General features: G+C 41.6%; 1 long non-coding RNA gene across 2 annotated transcripts; it reads left to right on the top strand.

Moving 5' to 3' along the window:
- The first annotated feature begins 533 nt into the window (after positions 1 to 533).
- LOC129644912 (uncharacterized) lies at positions 534 to 24,986 on the top strand. 2 transcript variants are annotated; one of them, XR_008711046.1, is made up of 4 exons: positions 534 to 668; positions 1,542 to 1,732; positions 23,835 to 23,912; positions 23,997 to 24,986. It is a non-coding gene; the product is annotated as an uncharacterized LOC129644912 (long non-coding RNA). The 2 variants fall into 2 exon arrangements; XR_008711047.1 differs by lacking the exons at positions 23,835 to 23,912; positions 23,997 to 24,986 and adding an exon at positions 1,838 to 1,929.
- Positions 24,987 to 25,478: the final 492 nt, after the last annotated feature.

Here is a 25,478-nt window from a genome sequence, read left to right on the forward strand (position 1 = left end):
GGAGGAGGGCAGGGTATTACAGAAAGAAGTCTGGATCAAAGGACCTGCCCACAAGCTGTAAAGTGAGAGACCTGTACAGAGAAGGCGGGGTTTTCAGTTAGTTGGGAAATGGAAGAGACACACATGAGACTGGAACCTGAAACAACACTGTGTAGCTAGAGGGTGGACTTCATTCCATTGTCTTCAGGCAATATGTTTTTAATTTCTTTTCAAGCAGGGGCATGAGGAGGTCAGAACTGTGTTTAAGAAGGATTTCTGACCACAGTATGATTTTGATGGGGAAGGGATTGAAGGTGTGGAGAGACTGGTTAGGAGAAGATAATGTGAGTCCAAGGAAGAAGGGTGTTATGGGCTGAACTGTGTCTCTCCCAAATTCATGTGTTGAATTTCTAGCCTCAATGCCTCAGAATGTGAGTATTTCAAGGCAGGGCTTTTAAAGATGTAATTAAGGTAAAAGGAGGTCTTATGGGTGGGGCCTAATCCAACATGACTGATGTCCTTATAAGAAGAAGAGATTAGGACATAGACAGCACATAGACCAAGGGGAGACCGTGTGAGAACACAGTGAGATGGTGGCCATCTGCAACCCAAGGAGAGGGGCCTCAGAAGCCAACTTGTTGACACCTTGATCTTGAACTCATAGTTCAAGTCATAGTTTTTCTAGACTTGTGAGAAAATTGATTTCTGTTGTTCAAGTCTTCTCATCTGTGGCATCTTGTTCTGGCAGCACAAGCAAATTAATACACGGGGTTTATACTAGGGCAATTTTGTGACAAAACAGTACGCTACCTGCAGAATTTTTATGTTTGATGTTCTACCTGGAAATTGGTGCTGTTATTTGCTCTCCTAGATAGAAATGTGGCCAACCTTAATAAAAAGACACACAGTTTAATATCATGACCTCCCAAAGGAGGTGTACCATTGCCTGTTCTAGTTCTGAATGCATGGTACATCCCAAGGCGCAAGTACAATACCGACTTTATAGTTGCTATAATATCTTAATATCTTTTCAGGGTATTAAACAGGATCTCTTCTGGTTCACAAACTCGGTGCATTTTGCCCCTGCTTTGTTGATCATAAATAATGATACAGGACAAATGCTGCCTTCAGGTCCTTGTTGATTGAGTTATGAAATATGCCCATTGCCTGAGTTTCTGGGCATCCAGGCACAGTAATCCATTTTGATCCTTCTCTTCCTAACCTGTCCAGAATTTACCCATCCGTCAGTCTACTGCCAGATTAAGTATATAGGTTTGTCTTGAACATGAACAGAAGCTGGGAAGTAAGTGAGAAAGATATGGACTATTCCTGTAGTTCATATCACAGGCTTCTAACTGAGAAGAACACATTGTTGGAGCACGAAGACTGAGTGATACAAATTAACTGAGTCAAATATAGCTGTAAGACGCAGGGCCAGGCGCCCCAAAGGTTGCCCAGTCAGGTGCCCCTGTGGGGGATATTGTGATGTTCTTCAGTCTTCTGAGTGGGAAAGTTTGTTTTTCAGCTGCTAAGTTACACCCAACTCTTTTGCAACCCCATAGACTGTAGCCTGCCAGGCTCCTCTCTCCATGGGATTTTCCAGGCAAGAGAACTGGAGTGCCATTTCCTTCTCCAGGAGATCTTCCTGACCCAGGGATCAAACCTGGGTTTCCTGCACTGCAGGCAGATTCTTTACCACCGAGCCACCAGGGAAGTCAAGTGGCGAAGTTGCAACTCAGGAAAAGCAAAGGAGGTAAGAAAACTCAGACTGGTCTTAATATTTTTCCTATTTAAACCTTTTTTAAGGTCTCTGGAAAATATGTCTACTGACTGCTTAGTCCTGTGCTACATGTTACAGCCTCTGTAGAGCTGGCTGAATGTGCTGAGGATCCTGTACCACCCTATGTGTTCTAGGGGAGAAGGAAAAGCCAGGCTTTCAGGAAACTGATGATCATGGAGGAGGCAAGTCTCATGTTTTCTTTATCATTACTGTAAATTAGTGTGGAACAGACTGAGCTATATTTGGCTGACTTACTTTGGGGTATCAGACAGCATCTGATTATTTGCTAATATGTTCGCAACAATGAGCCAAGTGAGATGGGAGCTATGAAAGGAGAGTAAGGCCCATCTCCATCCCAAAGAACTCTTAGGTCAGCTGAGTACACTTACTTAGATGAAATAGCAGGTGATAAGAAACGGTGTTCAAATAAATGGTGTCACTCTCTATGTGTTTGAGAACTTAGAATTTCATAAAATTAAGATTGCATAAGTCAGTTTAGATATAGGAGGCTTTGTGAAAAGTAGGGTTTGGGATACTCATTAATTCATTTATTATTCATGCATTTTCCATCTACACAGAAAATATGAGTTGTATATAATGTTCTAAGTTCTGATAAAATGTTGAAGGAGACAGGCATGATTCCTATCCTTATGGAGCTTACAGTTTAATGTGAGACAAAATGGTAGTCATATAATTACACAGATATTAAGTTATAGACTGTGATAAGTGTCTTGAAAGAAAAGAGGGGGAGTAATGTGGAGGAGGAGGCAGTGAGACTGATAGTTACGCAAATATCCAAAGGATGAGTAAGAGAATTAGGCTGCAGATGTAGAGAATATTCTCCTTCCCTGGTGACTCAAATGGTAAAGCATCTGCCTACCACATGGGAGACCTGGGTTCAATCCCTGGGTTGGGAAGATCTCCTGGAGAAGGAAATGGCAACCCACTCCAGTATTCTTGCCTGGAAAATCCTGTGGATGGAGGAGCCAGTTAGGCTACAGTCCATGGGGTCGCAAAGAGTTGGACACAACTGAGTGACTTCACTTTCACTTTTCGTGGAGAATATTCTGGGTGTAGGACACACCACTTCATGGGAAATAGATGGGGAAACAGTGGAAACAGTGTCAGACTTTATTTTGGGGGGCTCCAAAATCACTGCAGATTTTGGAGTGCATGACTGCAGCCATGAAATTAAAAGACGCTTACTCCTTGGAAGAAAAGTTATGACCAACTTAGATAGCATATTCAAAAGCAGAGACATTACTTTGCCAACAAAGGTCTGTCTAGTCAAGGCTATGGTTTTTCCTGTGGTCATGTATGGATGTGAGAGTTGGACTGTGAAGAAAGCTGAGCGCCAAAGAATTGATGCTTTTGAACTGTGGTGTTGGAGAAGACTCTTGAGAGTCCCTTGGACTGCAGGGAGATCCAACCAGTCCATTCTGAAGGAGATCAGCCCTGGGTGTTCTTTGGTAGGAATGATGCTAAAGCTGAAACTCCAGTCCTTTGGCCACCTCATGTGAAGAGTTGACTCATTGGAAAAGACTCTGATGCTGGGAGGGATGGGGGCAGGAAGAGAAGGGGACGACAGAGGATGAGATGGCTGGATGGCATCACTGACTCGATGGACGTGAGTTTGGGTGAACTCCGGGAGTTGGTGATGGACAGGGAGGCCTGGTGTGCTGCGATTCATGGGGTCGTAAAGAGTCGGACATGACTGAGTGACTAAACTGAATTGAACTGAACTGAGGACACATGTTCACAGAGACTTGATGGGGAGAAGGCACTGCCTACCTTGTCTGTGAAAAGCAATAAGCCAGTTTAACTGGAGTGTAGTAAGGGAGAAAAGAGCATCCTGTGGGGTGAAGAGATTTTTCTTATTTCTGATGTTTCTAAGGTCATAGATATCTTTAAAGATCTGTTAAGAGTTATGCATCCTCTTTCCAGAAATATGTTCATACATTCCCAGTTTTGGAAGTTCATAGATTTGCACAAGCCTGCTCATGAACTTCAGAGTAAGAACTTCTGCCTCAGGGACAGACGAATTGGAACTGTCTCTCTGGCAGAAAAAAAGGTTTTGGCACAGAGAGAGGTCAGGGAGGAACAGTGTTTGTAGCAGGAAGGGGGAGGCAGGGGGTTCCTACTAGGCAGGGTTTTTTATCAGTCTTGCTCCAGTTCCACTGAAAGCTCTCAGTTTGTGGAAGTCAAGGTGAATACTAGGGGAAGGGATATTTTCATGCTTGTGTGCATCTTGAATTTGCTTGTAATGCTTCCAGTGGCATTTGGCCTTTAGATAATGACTTCTCTCCTCCTCCTGGCTCGGCTCTCGTCTCCCAGGGCAGTTCCCATCAACACCATTGAGTTTGTACAGTACGAGGGAGACTGCAGCAGAGAAAGAGACTCCATGGTGTTGATTTTCTGACTCAGTGGGTTTTGAAAACATTAACAAGAATATTAGCAAAGCTGTTGAATACAAACCATTTCCTAATGCATTTTTAATTAGTATTTGGCCAGTTAATCAATTTGTAAAGTTCGTGGAAAGAAAGGTTTATTAAAATAGAATTCATGTTGGTGAGACAAACCTTTCAACTTAAAACTACAACTGGATACTTCCTCCAAATGCAAAGTGTGGGCGGGTAGGTATGCAGATCCCCTGTGAAGACTATTTTCAATATTAATTACCTTGCTGTGCCTTAAATGGTTTTTGTTTGAGTGTTAAAAGGTTTGTGAAGATTAGATTATTTAAATGGCAAAAATAAATTTTCCTGAACTTGGACAGTCTTTCACAGTCAACTGTAAAAAGCTAAAAGGGGTGAAGAGAGAGGGTTTTTATACATCTTGTTTCTTCGTTTTCAAATGAGAAAACAAACTGAATTAGTACAAAGGAAAGCAAGGTGTGCATGAGAGGAAAAGTAGTGGACATAAAACATTGTTGACTTTCTTAGGCTGACAGTGAACTGGGTGGGAGGCAAAGCTAGTAACTGTGGCCATGGCCAAAAACCTCATCATAATGTACTCCCTGAGCCCAGAAACTTCTTAGTTCAGGTGTCAGGAGGGCTCAGGCAGAAAATGTCAGATAGAAGTGTGCAATGTGACTACTCAGAGAAGGGGCTGAGACACGCCCCAAGGAAAGGGAATGTCGGCTGTCAAACTGAACGCCTGTCTCTTCCCCAGAGTCCATGTGTATCTTGAGCCAGGTTTCATCTGAGTTCAGCAGATGAGTAAGGCTCTAGTCTACCACAGGGCTGTGCTCAGCTCTGAGTCAGACCTGTCCACAAAGAACTTGCTTTTGGGCAGGGGAGAGAAGTCTCATGCATAGGTATAACTCCTGCTGAGCAGTCTGTGTCCTATAGGGGCCATGATGAAGAGGCCTCAGGTACAGTAAGCTCACAGTGAACACTGGATAATCCTATTAGTTTGCTAGGTCTGCCATAACAAAACACCACATCCTGGGTGGCTAAAACAACAGAAATTTATTTTCTCACAGTCTGGAGGCTGCAAGTTCAAGATCAGGGTGTTGGTAGATTTGGTTTCTCCTGAGGCTTCGCTCCTAGGCTAGCAGATGACCACATTCTCTGTGTGCATGCCCCGCCCACCACATGTTTCTTCCTCTGCTTAGGAGGACACTGTCCTATAGAATTAGAGCCCTGCCCTTATGACCTTATTTCACCTTCATTACCTCCTTTAAAGGTTCTGTCTTCAAATGTAGTCACAATGGGAGCTTCAATGTATGAATTTGAAGGAGACATGATTCAGTTCATAACAGTGAGTGAATGCATGACTGGATGGAAGGGGGAGTAAAAAATATAAGTCCATAGTGCTATAAAAATAAATGGAAAGAAAAGATTAATTTTGACTCGAAGATTTAGGGACATTTCTTAGAGAATGTGTGATTTGAGCTAGGTCTTGAATAATGGCAAGGACGTTGACAGGACAGAATGAGGGAGGGAAGGGAAGCTATATCTTGCAGAGGACAGAGAAGACTTTTATAAGAGTCTAAACTTGTAAAAAATTATGCCCTGTAACTCAGTATGATGATCTCCACACAGGAGAAAGATGGTGAATTAAACAGTAAAATGTTATCATATATCAAAATTGCTGAAATACATATGATGGTAAATTGAAAGGGGAGTGGGAAATAAGAATTTTTTAAATATGGTGAACTATACACAGAGGCACACAGAGAAGAGAGAAGAACATGTATTTAGGAAGTAAAAAGAGAATGGATCCTTCCATCTCCATTTGTGGAATCATATTGGGAATGGACAGTATACTCATTTCTTACTCAGTCATCTGTTCTTTGTGATGTGAAAATAAAATACAAATGAACTAGGTATTGCTAAGGGAGCTCTCTAAAATGGAGCCAGGAGGCCCTTGAGAGAGTGTGATTTCTGCAGTCTCAGCCTGGATGGAATCTGTCCTTTTGACCTCATATTTTCCTAAGAAAGGCATCCAGGACATCTGCCAGGAACTCAAGATACCTATCGGAACTTACCTTAAAAAAAACTCCTGACAGCCATCCCTTAAGGACAAATATTTTCTTTCCTGTGTCAGAGCACAACTTCCTGGCTTTTGCCTTTATAAACCCCTGACCCTGTCTCTTCCCTGGGACACTCTTTTTGGTTTTACCCAAATCTGTGTATCTTGGATTGCAATTCTTTTTTGTTTAAGTCTTTTTTTGTTTTGTTTTGTTTAAGTCTTTATTGAATTTGTTGCAATATTGCTTCCATGGTTTTTGTTTTTTTGGCCAAGAGCATATGGGATCTTCGCTCCCCAACCAGGGATCAAACCTCCATCGTCTGTTTTGGAAGGTGAAGTCTTAACCACTGGACCACCAGGGGAATCCCTGAATTGCAGCTCTTAAGACCCTGGATAAAGTCTTCTTTTTCTATTTTCTTTTGGTTGACAGTGAGAATTTGTACACATAAGCAGTTCATCTCCATATCGGCAGATAGAATGTTCTGGAGTCTAAATTGGAATATTTTCACCTGATAATTTCATATAAAGAAAAATTTTAGTTATTGTTTTTACTATTCAAATGGTTATTAGTTGGATGAAGAGGCAAGTCATTGTGAAGAATAGGTAGAGATGAAGAGAAAGATGAGATTAAGAGATGGAAGGAATACCTGAAAAGAAGAAATAGGGGATGCGGGAGAAGACACAGAAATAGGAGTCAGATGGGCTTACAGACAGAGTGTTAGTCAAAGCGGGTAAATTAGTTTTGTGAATTACTTTCATAGTTCCCCTGTTGTTTTCACAAGCTATTGAAAGGCAACACAATCAGGATCATATACCTCTCTTAATAGAATTCACTGGTTAACCAATGATAACCATCCTTTGACTCCTCTTCCTCAAATCCTAAAATGCTGTTTAGAATGGGGGAAAGACAATAGCCCACATGGAATAAGTTATTCTCTGGGCTTCAAAACAGGGAGCAGAGCAACACCACCCCACATTCAGCTGACTGATTTTCAGTCTTCTCCTGCCTCTGGTCACACCTGAGCAAATGACACTCCCATCATCCTCACAGCTGGTCATGGCTTGAATCCTCCTTGTGAGGGTGGCAAAAAAGATACAGGCTTCTCCAAGAGGAGGTTCCAGAATTCCAGGTGTGTATAGGGGATGTGCAGAGGTGTTGGGGGGCCCAGTCAGTTGCTGATGTAATTTGAAATCTCTTTGCTAAGAAATTCCTGTGCTCCCTTGCAGACATAACCCCCATGCCTGATCACACTTGGTTTCAAATCACTGTTGTAGAATTCCAATTTATGATCCCCAGTTCTGAACCAAAGCCTGACACTTAGTTCAGAGGAGGCAGAGGACCACGGAACTGGGTCTGAGTAGCCAGAGAGCAACAGGAGGGTTTTGTTGTCTGGGAGCAGGGACACATACACTAACTACCTGAACTGTCTGTCTTTTCTTTTCCTATTGCAAGCCATCCAACCCACCTGAGTGATCTTCCCAAGTCTGCATGGAGTCATGGCGTCTCCTACTTAAACCCAGTTCCCCTCAGGGTCCTCAGAATAATAAGTTGTCTTCATGAAAAGTCCCTCTAATCTTTTTTAGCCTCACCCTAAGTATATGCAGGCTATTGGGGGAGGACCAGGGCTCCTTAGGTAATATTTAATATTTTTAAAGCCTTAGGTAATTGTTGGCCCTAACGGGTCATCTTTTCTTCCTCGGCAGGCTTCCTACACACTATTTAACCACAGCCTCTTATTTCGTGGCCGTGCTGATCACATTTGCCATAGCCAAGAATGTTCCCAAGAATGGCACAGACACAGCTGGCTGATTCACTCAACGGAAAGTCAGAAGATCAGAGTCTATGTAGAAGGAGATTTAGACACAAGTTCTTGTAGCAGAAATTTCCCTACTGATTTAAAAGGGCATTCTTTGTTGAAACAATAGATTTCTGAGAAGATTTCTCTATTTCTCTCCATTTTCCTGGAATACAGATGCCAGCCTTTTCCAGATGGACTGTTTCCACTCTATTTTCAGTGGTCTGATTTTTAGCTGTCATGACCTCTCATTACCCAGACTGTTTTGCCTCATGATCGCATAAAGCGCACAATAATAGAACCACTGGCATTTTAGATTCTATTGCAATTCATATTGTGTTTAGCGCTTTCCTCCCCTGTACACTTTAATTTCTGTGCATGGCTGAACCACCTCATTTCCACGGAAATGAAGTTAGACTCAGTGGCTGCAGGTGCTTCGGTTCTAGAGGTGGTGATTCATTTCTGAGCTCTGGTGTCCTTTCACCCCTAGTGGGACAAGTGCACACACACGTATGCACACATAGAGCATCATCTTTTCCAGACTGTGTTATTTTCATTATTTTTCCTAAGAGTGGATTTAGAAACAAATCTTTGCTCTGGTCCCTTGTTTTTAAGACCAAAGGCCCTTAGAAGTCATAGATCAAGAGCATCTAAGTGCATTCTGGCTGGCCTGATAGCCAAAGGCTTGTTATTTTATTGACATTTCCTAGTTTTGATTGAATACATAGACAAACATACAGTGAGACAGACACAATGTCAACCATTTTTTATGGAACTGTTTCTTAATGCATCACTTAATTGATCAGTGCATGCTTGTTGAATGAAGTAACCATTTTTCCTCCCTGGACTTCAACTGATTATCAATAAAAGTCATCACATTGGTTTGGGTATACAGACAAGGCTTTAGCTGCATGTTAATATCTTTGCCTTTCTCATTATTTTCGTGGTTGTATGAGGAGTCTAATAACATCTGAACACAATCTTTCTGAATGAAGTAAGTTAATGACATCATATGCTGCCTCTATGGGAAATATTTTTTTTCACTTAAGTAGTGTAAGAATTATAGAACTTCCTGCTGCTACCACACTTGGTGTTATACCAGGTTAAGTCCTTGCCATTCCTTTTAACATCTGTTGGTAAGAACTTCTCATTCCCAGAAGAACCATGGAAAAGACTGAGACTGGGCTGCCCCCATTTTAGCATCAGGCTCAGATATTCGTCTTTCCTGTCTCATGCTACTGTCTTGGCTTCCAGAATACCTAGGGTTTTTGCTTGCTTTGTCTTCAATTTTGTCCAACACAGGTTTGATTCATTTCCTTTTGGCTCTTCATTTAGTTTCCTACTCAGTCCTTTTTATCTGTTGAATTTCCTTAACCCTTGACCAGTTTGCACCTCAGATATCTTCCCTAATTCAACTTGATATTTGAGTCTTTGAAATTATTCCATCAAAAACATGAATTCAACCAAGTGTGAAGATTTCTAGTTCAAAACACTGAGACGGAGGGTTCTGGGTGAATTTATGGAAGATAGGCGGGAAAGATGGCTGGATAAATGGGTGGGGGGGCATAGCTGAGAGCACATATGGGGGGGGAAAGTTTATAATAAGGGTAAGAATCTCTTTTCAAAGGATGTTCCCCCAAAAGGGTGATGGGTATGAGGAGTTAAAGTAGAGTCATAGATAGAAACTAAGGTGATTGGCTGGAAATGGCCACATGAGTGAGCCTTCTGACCACAGAGTTTGCCTCTCTGTTGATAACATAAGAATTTCATTTGAAAGAAGTAGAGAGGCCTCAGTGGAGAGGCAGAGTGCTTCAAAGAGGTTTTCCTTTTTTTGAGTTTTTGGGGGGATTCTCCAGCTTGCCTGCCTGTGATCCCTGTGTGCACCATAATAGAAACCTGCCAACATACAGAGCTTTTCTGCAGCCTCTCCTTCAGGGCTCCAGAGTTGAAACCGAAAGGGCCTCTCTGGCATTAGTGATGGAAGACAGGCATTTAAGATGGGGTTAGAAGAGATGCTGATGTGGAGATATGGAACAGAGTGGGGAGAATGAAGGGCAATTCAGGCAGTTCTGGAGAGTACAGTGGCGAAAGATGGTTACCTGGGGTCAGATGTTCAGAGCTCTCTCTGAAGTTTGCAGTTATAGGAGAGTGGTGGTTTACAACTCATTACTATTTTCTTAAAACAGTGGAACTTTTGTATGTAAGAGTTAAGTATAATAGTTATATGCAGTAAGTATCATATAAATATTAAATTTAATAAATATAATAAAATTAGAGACAGAAGTTTAGCTGTTCAGCATCTCCTTTCCCACTGTTAGTTCCTGACATGGATTCTATAGCATTTCCATAAACACTAGGGTTCCAAAAATGTATATAATTTGAAGCCTATTGGACCAGACTCTAAAGTACCTATGAGGAGAAGTGGAAAATGTTGGAAGGGTGAGTTAGAGCATTTACTCAGAAGGCTTTGAAGGTAATGTAACAGAGTTTGCATTTTATTCTGGAAGCATTGGAGAACCTTTGACATTTATAAATATAAGAATTTGAAAATAAATTATGCATGTATATGGAAGGTTGAACTTGCAGTGAGACAATCAGAATGGTGACATTGGAAGTGAGCACTCCAGCCTGGGGACTAACAAGGTTCCCAGGCAGGAGGACTTGAGCCAGAAGGGTAGAAGCAGGAAGGTGAGATGTGATGTGAGAGAACTTGGATGGAGCATGTGGGCAGGGGTGGAGGTAGAAGCAGGGATTAAAGATGCCCCAAGGCTCTGAGTCGGTGACTGGGGGCAAAATGATGCTATTAGTAGAGATGGGAAATGCAACCCAGAAGGAAAAGCAGCAGATTTGAGAAAGGAGATGATTTGCTGAGAGAATATAAGGTACAGACTTGAGAGTTCAAATTACTTAGCGATCACAAGGAAAACTAAAAACACATCAATGGACTGAGAGATACATTTTGAAAGAAGTTAACAAAAAAAAAAAAAAAAAGAAAGAGAGAAGAAGCTTACTTTTACATGCATCTAAAAAAAGAATACCCTCCAGTTCTGTAAGATGGTCCAGTAGGAAAGACATTTATGAACTTCCTTCACTATTCCAATTCCAAATAGTGTAATTTTTATTTTATTTATTTTATAAAATAAATATAAAGGCAAGCCTTGCCTCCTGGCCCTGACCAGGCTAGTGGGAAAAGCACTCCTGGGCCTTTTGTTTTCTCTTTTCTGCTAACTGACATGGACTGGGCTGCCTTTGAGACCTTCCCAAGGAGACCCCCTGCAGGACACCAAGTGTCAGGGATCAGCTCGGGAAATGCCCCTCTGTGTGGGTGGTAAAGAGCTGTGCCCCAGCAGAACTGGTTTCTGAAGTTGATGGTAGGGAAATTATTGAACAGTGAACCAACGGGAGGGGCTGCTGCCTTGGTCTGGCCCAGGAGCCCAGGGTGTGGTCCAAGAGCAGACTGCCTCTCTGACACCTCTCAGACCCTGGCCTCTGAAGTGGTTTCCTAAATTCTATGGCCTGCCAACTTCCTGAAAACTGTCTTAAAGCACCGAGGACTGAAGGTTAAAATTCACAAACAAAACCCTTTCTGTTGCCGTAGCAAGTGATCATCACTAGTCAAGCTACTCAGAGGACAGTGACATCCCCTCTCTCAAGTCAGGTGCCTGGGCTGAACTCACCTTGTCCTCACCCAGTTGCCCTGGTGAAGGGGCTTAGCTGGGTGCAGTTTCTCTCCTAGGTCTCCCCACAAGCTCCTTGTCACCCTCCTGAATGTCTGAAGAAGAGCTGGCACTTGGGCACAAGTCTGCCTGGGGTGCAGGCAGGCAAAGGGAGGGTGCAGGCAGGCGCTCCCCAACCTGGCAAGCCTTGCCTCTTGGCCCTGACCAGGCTGGTGGGAAAAGCACTCCTGGGCCTTTTGTTTTCTCTCTTCTGCTAACTGACATGGACTGGGCTGCATTTCTTTTACTTCGTTTGAAAGGGCTTTGGGATTAAGGATTTCATATAAACGGAAATTATCTTATTGAAGGTAGAAAGTGCAGGTATGTATGAGACGGTGAGAAGCATTTCACACAGAATTGTGGAGTTCCTACACATACGCTTTCATCTGGGTGTGCATGACAGGTGACAAAAGAGGGTGTTACTTTCTTACTGGCACTGTCCTGGATCCATGCTTGCAATGCTTCATTCCTGATTTTCTTCCACAGTTCTCTAACTGGTCACCTCTAGTCTCTCTCCACTACCCCACTGTTCAAAATACACTGCAGGATACTACGATACACATGGATGAAAGCTGAAATGAAAAGGACAACACCAAGATTGGTGAGGTGGTGGAGCAACTGGGCGTTTACATAGACTGCTGGGGGGAGTGTGAATTGGAACAGGTCTTGGGCAAATGTTCAGCAGTATCTACTAGAGCTGATTAATGGCATACCATTTGACCCAGTAAATGCACTCCGTATGTACTCAAGAGAAATGAAAGCATATACCAAAAGATGTGTGAGATGCTAATAACAGCGTTGTTAATAGTTTCAATTTGGAAATAGCCCAAATGGTTCTCTCAATATTACAAGTGTTAATTTGTGGCATATTAGTACCATGAGATACAATACAACGATGTAAACGAATAAACTTCAATTCTGCCACAATATGTATAAATGTTACAAATAGTGAGGAAAAGGAATCAAACGCATGTACCATGGTGTTCCACTGATATGGAGTTCAAAAACCAACAAAATTAATCAATAGTATTAGAAGTTAGGAGAATGGTGGTGACCTTTGGAGGGGGAGGGGCTATCAATGATAGGAAGAGAATGTGGGAAGTCTTCTGTGGAGCTGACAGTATTCTGTGTCTTGACAGGATTACTGGTTACTTGGTTACTGGTTAGATAGTTACTGGTTACTGGTACTGTGTCGCATGGCTGCATTCACTTTGTGCAATTCTACAAGTGTACACTTATTCTATAACCTATAGTTTATCTATATTGTACTTCAACAAAATTTATAAAATAAACAAAACTCTCACTGTTTTGATCATGTCACCCTCATGTATAGAAACCTCCAATGGTTGTGCACAGCTTTCAAGTTAAAGCTTAAATTCCTTAGCTTCCAATATGAACTTTTCTATCCCCATGTATTTCTCCAGCACCATCTTCTACCCTTCCCTGCTAAGTATCTTATGCTCTAGCTACACTGGAGTTTTTTTACCCATTACTTTAGTCTCCCATGCACTTGTATATCTTTAAGACTTTACTCATGTTAGGACTCCCCTGGTGGCTGAGACTCCACATTCTCAATGCAGGGGGCCCCGGGTTCGATCTCTGGTCAGGGAACCAGATCCCACATGCCACAACTAAAGATCCTGTGTGCTGGAAAAAGACCCAGCACAGCCAAATAAATAAACAAATATTTTTGAAAAAGACTTTACTCATGTTCCCCCTCTCCTTGGAACATGTGTCCACATTTGTTTACTTGATCATCAGGCTCACATAAAGCATCACTTCCTTTAAGAAACCCCTGACTTACCTGGAGAGACAAACTTGCTTCCCCTGTGCTCATATTGCTATTAAAACCCACCTGCCTAGTTCAGGGTAAAACCCCATTTGTATTTGCTAAATTAATGATTTATGGTGAGCAGAGCAACTAAAATAATGGGACTCATATTTCTAAGAACGTTGTGTTGTGGATAGATGCATAGACCGTCACTAGAGATGATGGGCTTTACTGTTTCTCATTCTGTTCACTTAATGCTGCTGCCCCACCTCTTGCAAAGGAAGAACATCTTTGTGGACTTCAAAGCTTTTTATGGGCTGCATTATTTACCGGTGTTATCTTTTGATGGTTCCGGGAGCAGCTGCACACTAAAGATAACTTTATTTTGCTCTTATCTTTTGGGGGGTAGGGAGAAATAAACAAGATACATATATTTGTTTATTTCAAGTTAAAATACTATTTTAATCTACAAAGTATGAGTAAGAATAAAATAGGGTCAAATTCTGCCATATACTTAGGACTCTCTATGCTTCTTGGGCCATGATTCATTCTTTAAGCCACATCTTGAGGGAAGTTTCTAGACGTCAAGATTTCATTTCTGCAATTTAGGTCCCTGCATATTTATTTGATCACACTGTATGGCTCAAATAATCTTCCAATGTTCTAGCCAGTTATTGCATTAGGAATAAATACATATTAGGAGATTAATTTTGGTTTGTGAAATTTCATCCTTATAACAATTTCATCCTTATGCACATGTGGAGAGAAAGAGAAAAAGTAGATTACATGAAAATTTGTTTATGAGTCTCCAAGGCTATAATAGAGAATCACAAACAAGTGAATAAAAACTCACACTAATTTAACTGGACAACTTTGTTTTGTTTTTTTTTTTCTTTTCATTTTATATACACCAATTCAAAGCCTCACGCTTTCTCTAGCCTCTGCAATTATAGTTGCCTCAGTCTCTGTCTACCCTGGAGATATGAATGAACTAAAAAGAGACTTTCTAATCAATTCTTATAATTATGCAGTCAGATGGAAAATACTGATAACTAAGTCTTATTCTTAGTTATGAGCTATGCATATATGGAGGTAGATGGGCTTCCCAGGTGGTGCTAGTGGTAAAGAAACTGCCTGCTAATACAGGAGACATAAGAGATGAGGGTTCGATTTCTGTTGGGAAGATCCCATGGAGGAGGGCATGGCAACCCACTCCAGTATTCTTGCCTGGAGAATCCCATGGACAGAGGAGCCTGGCAGGCTACAGTCCATGGGGTCACAAAGAGTCAGGCACGACTGAAGCAACTTGGCATGCCTGCACAGGTGGGCTGCAGTGCAGACTACAGCACGTGCTTGGATCTGGGATGGAAAATAGACCCTCCCGAGCTCCTATCTGACAAGCCTATCTGACAGACAATCTTAAAATATTAAAGGAAAAATAATGCTCCAGGGTTTGTGTAATGCTTTTGCATTGTTTGCATTTATTTCAAGGTGCCATCAGATTATTCCCATGCATTTAAGTCTATTGTGTAACCTGAAGCCTAATGCAGTCGAGTGGCTTCCCTGAACAGCAGCACAGGGATAGATAAAGAACCAGCCTATAGCTGGCTGGCATCCCAGCAGAGCTTGACTTAAACCCAGGTCATCGACTGCTGGCTTAGCCTGCTCCCCTGGACCCACTCTCACCCTTTCCACAGGGTCGAGCTGTCTTACAAAACTCAAAGGTATTAATTAGATCACATCCCCTTCAAACATGTCCCCTTTGAATGTAGATTACTGTAAAGGTGTTGGATGCCTCTGTCTCCTATGTACCAATACAAAGCAAACAACCTCTTAGTCTCCATCTCCTCCAGCCATTAGTAGAACCTGGCTGCTCAGCACACAGATGCACTCCCCTGGAGTGGCCCCAAAGCTCTGAGCACACTCCCAGTGGGCCTCCAGAGTTGACCACATTAACCACTACAATCAGACAGCATTAAACCCGAGTACTTCAGGAGACGCACTTTCCCCACTTCAGTTGTAGTTAACCTGCTATAAGGGGAATAGCTGGGAGGAGTGAAGAAACCATGGATTTTGAAGCCCGAGAGCTCTGGGTTCCATCCTACCTCTGTCAGTTTGTTCCTGCCTTTTGGGGTCTGAGAGATTCTTGACTGTATGTATATTCCTTGTGGGTTATTTGGGGATATAGTGGCACTCATGCAAATTTTCCTGTCATATGATAAAAACTCAAAAGTCGTTTGAACTGAAAAGTTGTGCCATGGGGCTGCCCTGGTGGCTCTGAGGTAAAGAATCCCCTGCCAATGCAGGGTATGTGAGTTCAGTCCTTGGTCTGGGAAGATCCCACATGCCGAGGAGCAACTAAGCCCATGCCCCACAGCTACTGAGTCTGTGCTCTAGAGCCTGGGAACTGCAACTACTGAGCCCATGTCACACAACTATTGAAGCCCAAGAGCCTGGAGCCCGTGCTCCACAACAAAAGAAGCCACCACAACGAGAAGGCCACACAGTGCAACAAAGAATAGAGAACTACTTGCTACCTCTTGCCACAACTAGAGAAAAAGCTGGCATAGCAATGAAGACCCAGCACAGCCAAAAATAAATAAATACATAATTAAAAAAAAAAAGTTGTGTCATGAAGGCTTAAGAATTTGAGCTCTCATGCAGTTTAAAGGCCTTTAAATTTTTAGTGATTCAGAATGTGCTGGGGCAATTCTTCAACCTGAGCTCCATTTAGCATCATCACAATGCCTTGGCTGAGTGCTAAAGAATGGATGCTTTCAAACTATGGTTCTAGAGAAGGCTCTTGAAAGTCCCCTGCACAGAAAGAAGATCAAACCAGTCAGTCCTAAAGGAAATCAACCGTGAATACTCATTGCAAGGACTGATGCCAAAGCTGAGGCTCCAATACTTTGCCCACCTGTTTTGAAGAACCAACTCATTGGTAAAGATCCTGATGCTGGGAAATACTGAGGGCAGGAGGAGAGAGGGGCAACAGAAGATGAAATGGTTGGATGACATCACCGACTCAGTGGACATGAGTTTAAGCAAACTCAGGGAAATGTTGAAGGACAGGGAAGCCTGATGAGCTGCAGTCCATGGGGTCACAAATAGTTGTGTCTTATTATAAGGGACTGAGCAATAACATAAATACCTTGCCACAAAAGCTAGACATTTTGTCAAATGTGTCTAGTTATGTGCTAAATCTTCCCCCACCTAGAAAATTATTTTTACTCATGTTTCAACTTATGATCTTGGACATCTTTTCTAAATTTTGGGAAACGTTTTTGGGCTCAGGGAAAGTAGGGGCTAAGACTGTCTGAGGAGGCCTTACAAATAGCTATGAAAAGAAGAGAAGCAAAAAGCAAAGGAGAAAAGGAAAGATATACCCATTTGAATGCAGAGTTCCAAAGAATAGCAAGGAGAGATAAGAAAGCCTTCCTTAGTGATCAGTGCAAAGAAAGAGGAAAACAGTACAATGGGAAAGACTAGAGATCTCTTCAAGAAAATTAGAGATAGCAAGGGAATATTTCATGTAAAGATGGGCTCAATAAAGGACAGAAATGGTGTGGACCTAACAGAAGCAGAAGATATTAAGAAGAGGTGGCAAGAATACACAGAAGAACTGTATAAAAAAGATCATCATAACCCAGATAACCATTATGGTGTGATTATTCACCTAGAGCCAGACATCCTGGAATGTGAAGTCAAGTGGGCCTTAGGAAGCATCATTACGAACAAAGCTAGTGGAAGTGATAGAATTCCAGTTGAGCTATTTCAAATCCTAAAAAATGATGTTGTGAAAGTGTTGCACTCAATATGCCAGCAAATTTGGAAAACTCAGCAGTGGCCACAGGAATGAAAAAGGTCAGTTTTAATTCCAATCCCAAAGAAAGGCAATGCCAAAGAATGCTCAAACTACCACACAATTGCACTCATCTCACACGCTAGTAAAGTAATGCTCAAAATTCTCCAAGCCAGGCTTCAGGAATACATGAACCGTGAACTTCCAGATGTTCAAGCTGGATATAGAAAAGGCAGAGGAACCAGAGATCCAATTTCCAACATCCGCTGGATCATGGAAAAAGCAAGAGAGTTCCAAAAAAACATCTATTTCTGCTTTATTGACTCTGCCAAAGCCTTTGACTGTGTGGATCACAATAAACTGTGGAAAATTCTGAAAGAGATGGGAATACCAGACCACCTGATCTGCCTCTTGAGAAACCGATATGCAGGTCAGAAAGTAACAGTTAGAACTGGACATGGAACAACAGACTGGTTCCAAATAGGAAAAGGAGTACGTCAAGGCTGTATCTTGTCACCCTGCTTATTTAACTTCTATGCAGAGTACATCATGAGAAATGCTGGGCTGGATGAAGCACAAGCTGGAATCAATATCAATAACCTCAGATATGCAGATGACACCACCCTTATGGCAGAAAGTGAAGAACTAAAGAGCCTCTTGATGAAAGTGAAAGAGGAGAGTGAAAAAGTTGGCCTAAAGCTCAACATTCAGAAAACTAAGATCATGGCATCTGGTCCCATCACTTCATGGGAAATAGATTGGGAAACAGTGGAAATAGTAGCTGACTTTATTTTGGGGGGTTCCAAAATCACTGCAGTGTTGACTGCAGCCATGAAATTAAAAGACACTTACTCCTTGGAAGAAAAGTTATGACCAACCTAGACAGCATATTAAAAAGCATTACTTTGTCAACAAAGGTCCATCTAGTCAGGGCTATGGTTTTTCCAGTAGTCATGTATGGATGTGAGAGTTGGACTGTGAAGAAAGCTGAGCGCCAAAGAATTGATGCTTTTGAACTGTGGTGTTGCAGAAGACTCTTGAGAGTCCCTTGGACTGCAAGGAGATCCAATCAGTCCATCCTAAAGGAAATCAGTCCTGGGTGTTCATTAGAAGGACTGATGTTGAAGCTGAAACCCCAATACTTTGGCCACCTGATGCAAAGAACTGACTCATTTGAAAAGACCCTGAGCTGGGAAAGATTGAAGGCAGGAGGAGAAGGTGACAACAGAGGATGAGTCGGTTGGATGGCATCACCAACTCAGTGGACACGAGTTTGAGTAAACTCCGAGAGCTGGTGATGGACAGGGATGCCTGGTGCTGTGGTCCATGGGTGTGTGAAGAGTTGGACATGACTGAGAGACTGGACTGAACTGAATAGTGTTTTCCTCTTGTACTTGCAGAGCATAGTGCATAAATGAATGAATGAATGATTGGGTCATAGAGTGCTGGTGATTATATACAGCTTCATCATCTAAAGAAAACAAAAGTCACCAAGTCACATCCTGTTGTCAGGCATCATCCTTACACTTAAAGGGCAGGGCACCCATTTTGGATGTCAGAGTTCCAAGTTCACGTACTGGGTCTGCCGCTGACTCAGTGTGACTCTGGACAATTAAAATTAGCTTTGAGATTGAGAGGGAGGGATGATATTTGTCATGGGGGCATCAGCTAATTAGTTTGTATGACATACTATTTCATAGATATAAGGGGGTAATGAGTAGGATCATTAAAGCAAATTAGTATTTCAAAAGTGAAAGTATGACTACTACATGGATGGATGAAATTTGAGATTCAGAATTTTTTAGTTAAAGAGCAACATAAGGGACATGTTACTTCAGTGAAGTGGCACAAAGCTCTGGAAAGCTTACACTGTTTAGAATGAGAGCCTTATTAATATTCATTGAATCCAGATTAAAAACTGCAGAAAGACACTCCAGCTCTGGATGCCATATACTTTTCTTTCTTTTTCTTGTCTCTCTTTGCCTCCCACTCTCCCTCTCTCTCTCTCTCCAGTTGTTCCGAAACATGATTTTTGTCTTTCTGAGATTTTGATGAGCATCCTCAAAACATGAGAAATCAGAGGTACAGAACCCTGGATAAGAAAAGACCTCAGAGATCATGCGGTTCCACATGTCAATGTCACCAATTCTCATCCATTTAGGAATGACACCTGTAATTTCCCTGCTATGGGCTTATGCATGCTAATAGCAAGTGAAGTCAACCTGTTTGTTCTCCACTTACTGGTCTCAGGTATGCCCTGGAATATTAGGCAGAAAAGAATCTTCTTGAAGTGAGCTATACCATCTCCACAAATTATTCTGTCTTCTAGATATATGGCCCTAGCTTTTTCATTATCCTACTCCCAGTATGGGTTCCTATGCCCGCACCACTGTGCCCTCACTTCTCTGAACTTGCTCCAGTTTGTTCATCTACAGTTAAGCAATGACTTTAACTGGCAACATTCCACAGGTTGATTCCCCACCTGCAGGGCCCTCCTATCCTACTACTGTGGCCCAGTAGCCCCACTTGCCCCACTTGAGGACCCAGCCCTGCAAGGCCATTGCAACAGCTCTGACCCTAGTCAACAGACCCGTAGGAGGTCTGGTTTGGTAGCTCTTATGATTCAGCAATGAGCCAGCCTGACTGCTAAGACTATTCTGGATTCTGTGACTCAATCATAGTAAATGGTTTTCCATCAAATTCATTTAATTAATTCTTTTCATTCATTTCCCCATTCTCCATAAAATATTTATATTAAATCTACAGTGTCAGGGTCTGGGTACTTAAAGATGGATAAATCATAGCATCCACTTTCTAAGAGTTCCTAGTCTAGTGGGAGAGATATGTCCAGACACATCACTGTATATGGACAGAGCTTATTAAAATGTCTTAAGAGAGCTGTAACAATCAACCTGCAATTTAATTTACCTCTTATTGTTGTTCAATCACTAAGCTGTGTCTGACTCTTTGAGACCCCATGGACTACAGCACACCAGGCTTCCCCATCCTTCACCATCTCCCAGAGCTCGCTCAAACTCATATCCATTGAGTCAGTGATGCCATCCAACCATCTCATCCTCTGTTGCCCCCTTCTCCTTCTGCCTTCAATCTTTCTCAGCATCAAGTTCTTTTTCAATGAGTTGGTTCTTCTTGTTCTGTTATCTGGACCCAAATTCTTGCCATCATGGGATCCTGGCCACTCATGCCAGATTCTCTGGCACTGATTGCTGGTTGGGCCTGCCTCCCAGTTGTACTGACTAGGCAGGATTCCCACCATTAGCCTGACTTACTAATGAGCCATCTCTGACCACATGCTGGAGTCTTACCCCTTCTTGAAAATCTGCATCCTCCTCCTATTTGTGGCTCTGTCTAGTGGCTGGGTGTTTATTTTCATTCTCTTTGTATATTTTCATCAGGTTTTAGCTATAAAGTGGTTCAAATGACAAGAATCATTCTATGCTGCTTCCCAACATATTAATACAAATTTTAGGCAATGTTTCTTGTCTTCAACCTTTTGATCTTGTCTGTTCACATGTCATGTTAAAGGAACATGTAACGCCAACTGTGAGCTCTTATTTCCTGACCCCAGTTTTTATCCAGGCTCTCGTCTCCCTTTTCTGTTCCTATGCTCTTTCCAGCTCTTGCATTTGTTCCTCCTTTCACACTCTCCTGGTTTTATACCCTAGCTCCCAAAAACACACATCAGAATTCCACTTCCTCTTGGTATAGAGATTAAAGTGAAATAATAATCGTTAGAGAGCAGGCAATGCTGTGTCCAGAAAGAATAGAGATCTTGGGTTCAGATAAACCAGGTTATGACATTTTCTAGCTGTGTGAGCTTGCTGCTACTGCTAAGTCACTTCAGTCATGTCTGACTCTGTGCAACCCCACAGACGGCAGCCCACCAGGCTCCCCTGTCCCTGGGGTTCTCCAGACAAGAACACTGGAGTGGGTTGCCATTTCCTTCTCCAATGCATGAAAGTGAAAGTGACAACACAGTCCTGTCCGACTCTGTGTGACCCCATGGACTGCAGCCTACCAGGCTCCTCCGCCCATGGGATTTTCCAGGCAAGAGTACTGGAGTGGGTTGCCACTTAGTTAAGTTCAAATAACTCAGCTAATCTGAGCTGTCTTTTTTTTAAGTGGAGTTAATAACTCAATTCATGGAGTTATGAGGTTACCATAAGTCCACACACATTAAGCTCTCAGAACTTGGCAAATCCTCCAAAAATATTTGTCCCTCCAATCTTGTGCATATCAACACACAAAAAACTCTTTTGTAACCTTAATTCATGATTGCTCTTCTGACCCTAAATCTGAGCATATTTGTGTAGCATGTCTGACTTGACAGAAACTACTACTATATGTCTTGGCAAGACTTTTGCTGTATTGTCTTAAAAATATCATTGAAAACATATTTACCATTGACCCAGGACAAACTGTAAATTAAGAGCACATATTCTCTTAGAAGGGGTTAAGTTGAAGAGGAAATCAATGGAGACCATCTTTTCCCCTCTTTGCCTGTCCTTAACTCACAATGTATATATTTTTTCCTCTGAAAAAGTATGAGTGTATCCATATCATTTTACCAGTAGCATAGTGGTTTGAAGCAGCAACTGTGGAGCCAGACAGCTTGGGCTCAAATGCCCGCTCTGTCTCCAACTAGATATGTGATTTGGGGCGCTCATTTCTATTTTAGTAAATTAGTGTTTAGAATATCTTTAATAATAATACAGAATTTAGATGGTTGTTCTGAGGTTGACTTGAGTTGATATGTATAAAACATATAGAAGACAATACGGTCTCCAGGAAACATTGCATCAATCTTTTGTATGATTATTGTACCCAGCACTAACATCACTTAGGAAAGATATTTTCCAGTCCATAAGCAAATATCTCTTATGCTAATCAGAATTAATTTAATCATGAAAAACAGTAATTTTTCATTTATTTACCAATTATGTTCTTTATTGATTTATCATTTGAATTCTTTCTTCACATTTGTATTCATATTCTCTTTCCAGTTTTAACTTTCCATTCATTAATAATTTCAAAGGACTTATTTATGTGGACCATTATATTCTATCATCACCTTTACTTTGCTATAACCTATATTAAATTTGCTTCGAGATAGAACAGTGTTTGTTTAAAGCCCTCTAGTGCAAAATTTTGAAATTAAAATATATTTAGTTTTCAAGGCACTTGTTCTATATTTTATAATATTTAAGGTAACACAGTGAGCGGATACAATTGATCATAACTGTTTAAATTGCAGCTGGTGTTTTAGCCAAGTAATCAATACCTAATTATGTATTTTATTAGGGAAATAATTCCAGGAGCCTTAATCCAATCTCCAAGGAATATAGCCAATGCACCAAAGCAACTGTTTTTGCCTAACTATATTTTCAATCTTGATCAATGGTCTTCAAAATTATACTAGGATTTTTGGCTAAGAACATTTCTGAGTGATGGCATAAATAATAAACACACATATACTATTTTTTCCTATGCATTGTTATTTGCAGAACTTACATAAAACAGTATGTTTATAATCAAGTTTGCATTTTCAATTATTTTCTCACTTAATAAAGACTCTCCTAACAATTTCCAGACCTGCATAATATGTAATCATTGAACTTTTTAGAAGACAAAATGTAATAGCAATGACAAATAATGATTATAGAATTCTTACTATGTTAAGCACATTTTACACATTTAAATTACTTAGTTCTCACAAATAACTTATGCAGCATTAATGTAATTCTCATTTTACAGATGAAGAAGTTAAGGAACAAGAAGTCTAACTTGCTCAAGAATACCCACCCAATCAGTGGAGAGCAGGATTTGAATCTCAGCAGGATAGTTTTAGGGCTTCCCAGGTGGCACAGTGGTAAAGAATCCATGGCAATCCACTCCAGTATTCTTGCCTGGAGGAATCCCATGGACAGAGAAGCCTGGTGGGCTACAGTCCATGGGGTCGCAAAGAGTCAGATATGACTGAGAACGCACGCCAATATGCAGGATGGTTTTAGGACATTGGTTTAGCAACCATTCTCTACAAATCTTCAGATGGTAAATAATTTAGGCTTTGCCGGCTGTGTGGTCTCTGTTGCAGCTACTCAACTCAACGGCTGTAGTGCAAAAGCAGCCCCAGACAGTAAGGACATAAATGACTGGCTGTGGCTGTTTTACAATAAACTGTAATGTACAGACACAAATTTGAATTTTATGTAATTTTTACCTGTCATAAGATATTATTTTCTTTTGATTTTTAAAAATCATTTAAAAATGTAGTAATTATTTAAACATATGCACTGTATGAAAACAATCAGCAGGCCACACTTTGCCCTCAGGACATGCACAGATTGTGGACTCCTGTTCTATAGGGAAAGATACTAGCCTCTGTGCTCCTACTCACTTGCCCAGACTGAAAAGTGAAAAATCAGTTAGTCTTATACTAACAGTGTTACCTAATAAAGATAAGTAATTTTTATTCTACTTTGTTGTTGTTTAGTCACTAAGCTGTGTCCGGCTCTTTTGCGGACCCATGGACTGTAGCCGGCCAGACTCCTCTGCCCATGGGATTTTTCAGGTAAGACTACTGGAGTGGGTTGCCATTTCCTTCTCCAAGGATCTTCCTGACCCATGGATTGAACCCACATCTCCCACATTGCAGGCGAATTCTTTACCACTGAGCCAGCTGGGAACCCCGTATTCCACTTGCTGCTGCTGCTGCTGTGTCACTTCAGTTGTGTCCGACTCTGTGCGACCCCATAGACGGCAGCCAACCAGGCTTCCCGTCCCTGGGATTCTCCAGGCAAGAACACTGGAGTGGCTTGCCATTTCCTTCTCCAATGCATGAAAGTGAAAAGTGAAAGTGAAGTCGCTCAGTCGTGTCCAACTCCTAGCGACCCCATGGACTGCAGCCTACCAGGCTCCTCCATCCATGGGATTTTCCAGGCAAGAGTACTGGAGTGGGGTGCCATTGCCTTCTCCACGTATTCCACTTAGGACCACGCTAATTACTATGATCAGAAGTTACTGCTTATTAGGATTATTTTCTTTTTTTTTTTGAAGTTAAAAGTTGATCAATTGCTTTCTTAGAGTTCTCCCATGTGTTTGTATCTCTTTCACCCTTGTATAATCCTCTTTAGGCTGAGTCTGTACAGTAAAAGTGAAGATATTTTGTAATTACTGGGTTGGCTTCGCTAAAGTACAAACTTAAATCCGAGTGAGAAAACCCAACCTTGGGTTCTGAATTATGCTGCTTTACTGTCTACATTTATGAATTAACGTGATTCATCACCAAAACAACATTTTGCTTTGTGTCGTGTGGATAGACGCTCATTCACAGCACTGGCATCTGGCTTGGTTTCTTTATTATGGAAAAGAAATTCCCATTAAGCCACCCTACAGCATGATTAAATTTTAAAATAACATTGGCATTGCAGCAAGATCATTTTAATTGTTCTCCCTGCCAGCCTAGTTTATCTGCATGGCAACCATCTCATTCATTAATACCTACCACCTGTCCGGAAGGCACTCAATGCCCCATCTCCAAGGCAGATCCAAACAATAAAGCCAGTTATGTCTAGACATGTCACATTGACACATAAAGTGACTGTGACTCCTGAGCTATTGCAAAGCACTGACAGCTTTCCCTCTCTGAGAACTGTGAGGTTCTATTGATATTTAAGAGGAAGGAGGGCCAGGGCCTGGAGGAGCAAGATGCAAAGAAGTCAATGTTGTTTGGGAGATAACCTCATAAAACTTGGTACTCTGTCTTCACACCAGGAAATGTCATAATTCCATTGGTTAGCCATACCAAGAAGACTGGAGAGATTATCTCTTGAGAAAATGAAAAACGATAAGAGATTTTCAAACCAAAAGGCTTTACACTCACTATTGGATGATAATAGGGTAGCCAGACAATTTAGAGAGATTTGCAACAGCTAGGAACTGTGGTTGCAAATGTATAATAGATTCATTTGTTTTACCATCTGTAATCACTGTCAGGTATTTTCCATCTATGATCACTTTTGGCTCTTACACCATAAATCGGTTTAGCAGAGGAGGTACTATTATCTCCCTTCAGAGCTGAAGGAAGCAGGGCCTAGATGAGGAGTATTAATTTATCCAAAGTGACTGGGAGTGGAAG

This window comes from Bubalus kerabau, chromosome 2 (genome assembly GCF_029407905.1).
Source record: "Bubalus kerabau isolate K-KA32 ecotype Philippines breed swamp buffalo chromosome 2, PCC_UOA_SB_1v2, whole genome shotgun sequence".
In the NCBI taxonomy this organism is placed as follows: domain Eukaryota; kingdom Metazoa; phylum Chordata; class Mammalia; order Artiodactyla; family Bovidae; genus Bubalus; species Bubalus kerabau.